Raw genomic sequence first — 9,507 nt, 5'->3', positions numbered from 1 at the left:
AAAAAAAAAAAAAAAAAAAAAAAAAGAGAGAGAGAGAGAGGAAGGAAATGGAGGAAGGAAAAAAAATAAGCGTTGTGCGCGTAGTTGATCGGAATTTGTCGGTCGGAAATTCAAGCTTGATGAATTCGCGTGGGTCAGAGGAACGAGATGCATTATTATGTGTCCACGTGTGTGATTCATCGATTAGACGTGGGCGAAATATGACCTAGACTATGTCTGTTCTCGACCCACGACAAACCGCGAAAATATCCCGATGTTTCTGGAATCCTAAAGACCGACTTGTTCGAGACCTTGAAAAAGATCTTAGTGCAATGCCGATGTGTTAATTAACTGTTTAGCAAGTCTGATTTTGAAAGTCATTCATCATGGAAGTAAACTATATGCAAATGTTCTATGTGTTATGCGTATATACGAGGTATTTAAAACGTCATTTCATATGATTGTATTTTTAGTATTACGAACAATCATGATGTTATATAGTCCTATATACTATCGTTCTCAGATTTAATTATTTTACAGATATATTCGAATGATGTTTTTTGAGTGAGTTATTTTTTTTACTTCATATTCGTTAAACATTAATTCGCTAATGAGAAATAAAGTTAATGGTGGTGTTAAGTTAACATGTGCGCGTCATTTCCATTTCTGAATTCGATATATAAACAATTAACGTAACGTAATTATAATTCGTATTATTAATTCATTAATTATTCCTTTTATCTGTAATAATTTCGTTTATATAAGAGGAGAATAATGATTCTGGAAAAATTTATTTGAAGGATAGAATAATATCGATTAATCTGAAAGGAAAAAGAGACTGGTGACAATTACGTGCGTACATATCACGAAATTTTCTGAGAATTTGACGTTATTTTATATAATTCTTCGCAATGAAATAAATTCCAAATTCGAAATTCTAGCCGGATTTCTAAGCTTATTAACACTCGCACGTCCTTCACCAAAATAGTTACACGTGAACGTGGATTGCACGCTTATTGTGCGTATAAATCAATCCTGTTTGCTAACCCTGCAACACGTCTTTTGAAACGTGCACAAGAAGAGAAACATCAGAGAAATCTTACGAAATTTTATGAGAAATCAATATATTCGAATTTTGAATTTCGAAAAAAATTCTCGTTCACAGTATCGACGACAAATCACAAACCAACGATCAATCCACGTAATCGTTCGAATAACAATCGACCAGAATCACTGGTCGACGAATTATTAAACGAACGCAGATCGATGAATACGAAGAGAGACGAGGGACTCTCTGTGATGATTTTCCTCTCAAAGGGGATTTCTTGATCCATCGCTCGAGATAGGGCGTCGTCCCTTGAAGAAAGAGGGACAGAGCGCGAGTGAGAGCTGCACATGACGTCTGTAAAGAGGCTCACTACCAAGTACCACCCTGCGTGAATTGTCGGAGCCAAGGTGGAATAATACACCCGTGTAAGGTAGATGATGCCGCTCCCGCCACGTAAACAGACACGCGCAAACATCGATCCAGACCTTTGGGAATACGAACGATCGCGTTGAACCCGCGTTGTTGATAGAGGCCCTTCATCCGGCTTATGGTTTAACAGAGTCGAGACGAGGGGGGCATCCAAGAGATACTCGACTTGGAAAAACGAGACGCTCTTGTATAGAAAATGTATAGAAAATGTTAATATATTCGTGAGGGTCGGCTCGTTAACATATTTTCAAGGATCGATTTTAGGGGTGAAAATGCAGATGCAGAAGTTGTTGGTATATACCGAGAATGTCGGTCGATGATATTTATTAAATTGTTTAAGCAATTTAAGTCAAAGATGAAACGATACAGGAATGAAGTGAGAAAGAGACGGAGCTCTCTTTCCATCTCGTTTTCGTAAACTACTCTGGAGACTATTCGTCGACTATTCTGGAGATGCTAATGCAAGAATAATGGATTCATGGTTGTTCGGTTTTTTTTTTCTTCTCCTATCCTTTTTAAGATGAATTTAGAAAAGAAAGATTTTAATAGATTGAAAAATTCTGAAGATTTTCGTGCTGTGATTAAAAATATTTAACTCGTTTTAACTCGTAATTGGTTGCTGAAAATATTGGGAAAATTGGTAAAGAATCTTGGAGAGCGTTCAATTTTAAAGAGCTTGGAATCATAAGAGGCGTAATTTCGAAGAATTTTGAAATCATAAATTAATATTTCCAAATCTTGAAAACATTAAATTCCAATTATCTTTTCTCGGATTTCGATGTTCGAATGTTCTTAATAGTTTTGATTCTACGACTGTTCTTTTCTTTTTTCACTTTTTTTTTTTTTAATGAATATATTTTCCTTTCTTGTCTGTATATTAATTATCTGTGTAACATGATAAATAGGATTTAATACTAGGCAAATTGTACTATGCAAATTAGAGAGAATATTTCGGTTAATTTATTCGTAAATGTGCATCGATGATAAATCAAACAAGCATCATAAACAAATAAATCCCAGGATATTATGTGTAATGAATAAAATTGCAAATGATCATAGATCACCGTGTATAAACATGAAATTTCATGAAAATTCTATATTATGAAATAAACAGAACAAATTTCAAATTACATTATACAATCGTAATGTCAACTTCGATTTATAGATTACAAAATTGTGGAGAGGATCTTTATAACGCAACAATATTATTATAATCAATATTATAATTTTATTATATTTTATTATATTTATATTATAATCAATTTGAATTACAAATTCAATATGATTATAATCGCACAATAAGTGAATCTAAAACTGAAAACTGAATAACAAATGTGTATAATTTAATCAAGATCTATTCCAATATAATAATAACCGAATTTGTCAGACATTAAATACTTATTTTCGTGAATAAAATCTATCTATAAACACCGAACATACTTGGTTTCTTGGATTTTTTCCAATTCTTTTGAAATTCATTCCAACTGTGCAAAGTATTCTAAAATTCGTAAGAATTCAAGAATCTCGTAAAACCTTGGAACGAGACAAAGAAAGACTCGCATTGTTCTCGAGACTTCACCGGTAGGTCTTTTGGGCTGTTCAAGTGAAGTCGGAAGTTTGCATGGAAAGCTTGCATGGAGGTTCGCATGGAGGCTTGCCAAGTAGACACTGCCCATTACGCGTATTAACAGTTTCATAAGGTAACGTAGGTAGGCCAATTCAAGCATGCTAACTTGAAAGATTTACGAGGTCCAGGCTATTTTTACTAAGTTTGTAAGGTTTCACGATTCTTTGCTTCAATTGCTTTTATATTAACTCGATGGATTTTCATGAAACAATTTTATCATCTACTTGTGTAATAATTTTTTTTTATGAAATATTACAATATCAAATTTGAAAATTAAACTTTTGATCATCTTTTTTGAAAAAATAATAATATATATATATATGCGTTTAATTATTAATTTCTAAAATATCTTTTCCTTGTTTCTTTTTTTTTTTTTTAATGGTCAATAGATAGAGTTTGAAATCAATAATTAAGTAGTAAGACGTGTGAGAGAAGCATTACGGATTTCACCGAAGGTCGAGAACAATGAGCTTCGTTAAGGTAGATGTACTTCCACTTTCCAGTTTCGATGCTTTCGTTTTCCCTTTCCTCTTCACTTTGTTCTGCGGCAGGTTTCTACAAGTATACGTGTATCTACTAAAAGCACAAATGTGTGTGAAAAACAATTTACATTTAAAAAGAAAGTGGAAAATAGAATTAGTCAAGTTCATAAAACAACCTGTCCAATTAATGTAATATATTTGTTATTTTATTTTATTTATTTATTTTTCTTTCTTTTTTTTTTTTTTTTTTAACATTATATCCTAAAATCGAATTTAACGAAATTAAATTATAACACGGCATTTACGAAATTATTCTTGAGACGTGTAATTTAATTTAACAGTCGGCAGTCTTAATAACATTTCGTATTCCTCGAACGAAAATATACCTCGTTGCATACTGATGGTCGCAATGCGCCTAGAGCCAGAAGGAGGGACAATCCTTTCGCTCGTGCATTTCGTTTGACCTGGAAATCGATCGAAGCCGATTAATCGAACTGTGCTGGCGCAATTTTTTTTTTTTTTTATTTCCCCCGGAAAATCGAACGAGGCCGTTTGACATTTAGTTTCATGCGTGGTCGTTAATTGAATTTTAAGATTGCTTCATGGTTTATTACGAATGGGAGAGTTTATCGGAACGCGGCATGTTTGTCAACTATCATATAGTGCCATTTAAATTGCAAAAAACCTATTATTTTATAATTTATGTAAAATTTTATGTATTGAAAAATATACGAAAGGACTCATTAAAATACGATTTAAAAATGTCGATTCTGGAAAGTAATAAAAAAAATTCATTAAAATATCAAATGATTTCAATTGTTATGTACATTCCATGAAAGAGTTTCAAATATAACAAATTTTCGAAATACGATTTATTTTTTATTCCATCCATAATTATTAAGAAATCATTCAAATATGTAAAATTTCCAATGTATTCAAATTTTATCTTCTCCTCTCTTTTACACTTGATTGATTGAGCGAATTGAGCATTGAAAGTGACGATAAATGATAATCAGCTTCTTTAGTTTTCCTGTCTCTATATCTCTGCCTATATATTTATATATATCCTTTAGAGAATCTATGGAGATTCGTTATAAGAAAACCATTGTCGATCGATCCAAGTTTCAAAGAATATAATAGTGATCAACTTTCGCCTGAGGGATCAAATATAAAAATAATTTATCATAGATTGAAGCAACGACCGCAGAACATTTGTGCGCTTATCGTAGCCACACCTAATCGCTCTGATTGCGGCACCACTGGCATCCCGGATCTTGTAAGTTCACGTCAAATTCACGTTAAATGTACTATTCAATGAACTTCATACGGCGATTCAAGGAACAAGAGTTTCTACCAGCGGGAGAAAAAACGCTGAACATGTATGAAAATAAACGTGTTCACTCGGGTTTGATACGATGCGGATTAAAATTCTCCCGGGAGCTTCAACGTGGATACACATGCATGAGTAAAAGTAGTTTCCTCGATGCATGCTTTGCATATTCCTCGTTCCTCGAAATGCTACGCTGATTTCATACATCTTGAAATTAACAAATAGCATTATCGAGTTTTTATAAAATTAGAATGTACTTTTAAGTTATGGGAAAAATCAATTTAAATATTAACTTTATCAATGTTCGAAAATAATGCTTAAATAAGTAACTGAATTTATAAAAATTTTTTATTCATTCGTATATATATTTCGTTCTTTGAAAAAAATATCATGATAATAGCGGATCGTTAAAAAGATCACGAAGATAAATATATCGGTTTATCTAAAATATGCAGTGTTATCTAGTTAAGATAAACGATATATTAATAACTATGCTACCATATATTTCAACTTCGTGCGGAAATTCTCGGGAAAGCGTGTGAATCGATATCATATAGATATAATTCATTTAAAAGCATAACCATTAATAGTATCTCTCTTATCAAAATCATTATCTCCATAATAGACAGTGACATAGACGGTGACTAGCTTGAAGTAGTCCGGTTGTTCGTTGAAAGATTGATCGCTTTTCGTTATCGAATAGAATAAATATTTACCGTGGATCATCAACGTTCTGTTTGCCAAACACGGTACTGAACATGAGCAACGTTAGGTGGCGTTGTCGTCACAAGAAAATTTAGTGCATTTTACACTAGTAAGTTTCTAAATTATTTTCAATGCAAATGATTTGTTGCTCGATTTATTCAATAAAATATTACAGAATTTTCATCAATTGAAAATGATAATATCGAATATATCGTTATATCGTCCGTGTCGATAGCTATATTAACATAAATTTAAATTATATACATGTAGTGATTCGTCGCAGATCAAGTGACGATTTGACGCGCAACCAATTAATGCAAAGCATTGAAACGCGCATGCGCGTACATATCTAACCTGACGATCGTAAAATCAAGATTTCATGGTAGCAACGTACGTTGTAAAGTGACGTTTTGTTAGAATTATTTACTTCTATTAAGAATTATCTATTCGACCTATCGTTGTCCATTTGAAAAAGACGAAAGAGAATTTGGAAGACGAAGGAGAATGAAAATGAAAGAAGAAATAATCGTGTCTCGAAAAGTCAGAGTATTCAACAACGCTGATACAGGTTCGTAAATTATGTTTCTTATAAAAATTCAAGAAAATCAATCGGAATATATTTGATCGCCATTTCGAACTGCTAATTTTTTAAATCCGCTGTTTCTCACCCGGATCTTTATAGATCGGTTTGTCACGATCTAACTTAAATGTGTTGAGTCGACGGGCATGCACGTATACGCCCACACATTGAAATGTGTGAGAGAACGTGGACGCTCGCGCCTGCTGGACACATATTCGTGTTTGGATTATGTTTGTGTGCATGTGCAAGAGAACACACGCGTCATAAGAAGGGAGCCAGAATGGTCTGCGCGAGTTCGCCGGCCGAGAGAAAGTGAACCAGTTGGCAACGTTGCCGAATTTCACGGCGTGGTCTGTCTAGTAACTTTATCATGACGTTGTCTACCTGTTGTGAACCGGCAACCATGCTCTTGTCGACCGATTAATTGAGCCAAATGGCGATTTTTGGCGAATCGTTTTTTTTCATGGCTATCACTGACCAGTTTTATCATTTTAAAGTTTAACACTACACAAATTTTTTCTCTTGATAACATATGCGAAGGTTTTGGTTTTGAACTACTTGATAAATATTATCAAGTAGAATAGAAAATAAATGCACCATTACAAAGAGAAACTTGTAAAAAGTTGATGGATGGCGCGTCTATAACACGCGCGACCTAATTTGCGTTTTATATACATAGTATGGTTCATAAAGATGTCATGAAAACAGGATAATTCGAAATCGAAAAAACATATTTTTTCTTGTTTCTCGGAGAAATGAATTTGATAAATATTGCACTTTGTTTGATATATGGCACACATATTTTTTTTGAATGAAAAAACAATTTTGTCGAAGAACAATTCTGTTTGTTCAATCTGTATTTCATAGCATCATTTTTCTTTTTCATTAAAACATGTCTTGAAATAAATTATATATAATACATATAATGATATATAATATATAAATATATATATGATAATACACGTGCTCGTCATCAATATTTCTTTCTCTTTTATCTTATTATTAAATTATTAAAATTATTAAAATATTAATAAAAAACAAATATACCAATTATTTTCTTTCTATCAGAATTTTAATTAATATATTTTTTCTATTATATTGACTTCGAGAATAAAAATCTACGTTTTTTATTAAATTTAAATGTTAATTAATTAAATGAATGCAATTTCTTTATTTCTCAATATATAACTATTCTTTTGTTGCTATCTATCATTTTCTATCTACTTTTTTTTATATAAAAAAGAATTCCAAAAACTTTCTATCATTGTTGGCAACTAAAATTATTGGAATTGCAAGATTCATTACGAGATGATCCACGTAACATCTTCTATCAGTAAGATATTCTATCCATTTTTTAATAAATGACAGTTACGCTTCGACGAACTTTTTATCCAACCGACGCATATGTAGCCCTGGTATGTTTAATTACTCAATTATTGTAGCGATTTCTTGTTGTCGACATCGCCACATTGGTGACATTATAAATTCCGCATTCCTTTTCCAAGAATTAGACACCGGCTGGAAACAGCAAATCCGTTACGTGCCCACGACGCAAACGGAGTTAACAAGGCGAACTCGCGCGCTGGTTTTCTTTTCTCCGCTCCCCTCCATGGGTGGGTTGGTTTCCGCGTCGCAAGGCAATTGCAAAATGCATCGTTATATTTCGTTGTCCCTGCCTGCGCGCGCACACACAACGCACGAGCGCGTTCTCGGTCGGTAAGAACGATTAGAATTTCGTAGACGCGACGAACTGTGCGTTACGAGATAGGGATGCGATGCAAAATGCATGAACATAACCGTTCGCGTGCTTATGCAACCGAACACACATCGAACACGCTGACGCGTCAACACCAGGTTTCTTTTACGATTTCGCGTTCACGAAACGAGCCACCCATAAATTACGGTAGGCTTTCCCCTCCACGATATATTTTCGTTTCGTTTCGACAATTATTCATTGTCTCCTTGGTCGAATGTTTTTTAAGAATTTTCAAAAAGAAATTCTTACATTCTGTCTCGTGTGTACTTGGAGAAAAAAACTTGGCACTTGGAGAAAAAAATTAAGCACAGAAAGTTATTAATTTTTTGAGTTAATAAATTGCTTGTTCATATAAATGTACGGTATAAATATATATATTTTTGTTCGGTACTAGAAATAGAGGTTAGGTTTATGAACTTTTAATTAGAATAGAATAGTTTGAATGAATTTTATTAGCATGACAATATGTATTCTACATATGTTCACAATTTCAAATATTTTTAACTATACTAATAATAACTGTCACGATTATTAAATATATATTATAGTTAGTTATATCTCTTAAAATCTTTTCAAATATTTTCCAACATCTAGAGCTTCTCTAGAATTTCATAAATAATATTTCGAATTAAACGTATATATTTTTCAATCTTCACAGATAGCTACTCTCGAACGCACAACGCTCCAATTATTATATGGCGCGTATTTAATAAAAAAAAAAAAAAATTACATTTCTTTATAGAGCGATAAGGCAGAATAATAGAACGGCGATTTCGCGCCAGTCTAGGTCCATAAATATGAAATATCGGAAAAACCGTTCACCATTTAACCGATTAACCTTCCACGCGTTATATCCGCCTTATCGGGCGAACCTGGTGAAGTGTCCGCTCGATCGACGCCGCTCGATCCATCGGATAAATTATGCGCGCGTCTCTCCTCTTTTCACGGCGAATAATTTATCAATCGTTCCAAGAGTGGGATATCCCGATTTACCGCTAAAAAACGAAATTCAACAGGTGTGAAATTCTTCATCCACCATCTTTCCTTCCGATAACAAATTATTCTTTCGATTCCTCTTTTACTCGATTTCTCCGTATCTGTTCGTCCAATTGCGCTCCCCATTTCCTCGATAACGTGATTCCGGAATCCGTGAATAATCTATCCAGAGTGGTGAATCGAAATCAATTAGTCGAATACGTTCCCGTCGAGCGATTTCAGATGCGGGATTACGATCGTTCGATAAGTTGATGGTGGACGTCTCTGAAGAAGTTGGTAATTTATTGCCAATACCCGTGGCCATTGAGATTCGATTTCGATGAGGGTGGTTTACATGGCATAAAAGAAGATCATTGACGATCGTCAAGAGAGGAAGAGGGTTGTTTATGTAGTTCGAAAGGAGAAGATTGGCGACGGACGATAATCTAAAGAGAGCAAGAAAGTGGTTTTATACGGTATATGTCTATAAGCAGATGGTTGATCGGAGACGATGATCGAATAAGTAAAAGAGAACTTGACCAGAGACTTGCTAGTTGAAAGGAGAAGGGATGGTTTATGTATGCGGATCAAAAACA

At 33.7% G+C, this 9,507-nt stretch overlaps 1 protein-coding gene and 1 long non-coding RNA gene across 3 annotated transcripts in view; one reads left to right on the top strand and one right to left on the bottom strand.

Moving 5' to 3' along the window:
• LOC102678660 (RNA polymerase II elongation factor Ell) overlaps nt 1-9,507 on the top strand; it is a 119,969-nt gene that overhangs the window by 34,193 nt on the left and 76,269 nt on the right. The window lies entirely within an intron of this gene.
• On the bottom strand, nt 3,434-5,678 carry LOC116186636. Its single transcript, XR_004151652.1, has 3 exons — nt 5,612-5,678; nt 3,952-4,029; nt 3,434-3,659 (listed from the first exon to the last, which is right to left on the bottom strand). It is a non-coding gene; the product is annotated as an uncharacterized LOC116186636 (long non-coding RNA).

Source organism: Apis dorsata, unplaced genomic scaffold (genome assembly GCF_000469605.1).
Source record: "Apis dorsata unplaced genomic scaffold, Apis dorsata 1.3 scaffold_44, whole genome shotgun sequence".
NCBI lineage: Eukaryota > Metazoa > Arthropoda > Insecta > Hymenoptera > Apidae > Apis > Apis dorsata.
This window is presented reverse-complemented; position numbering and strand designations above follow the sequence as displayed.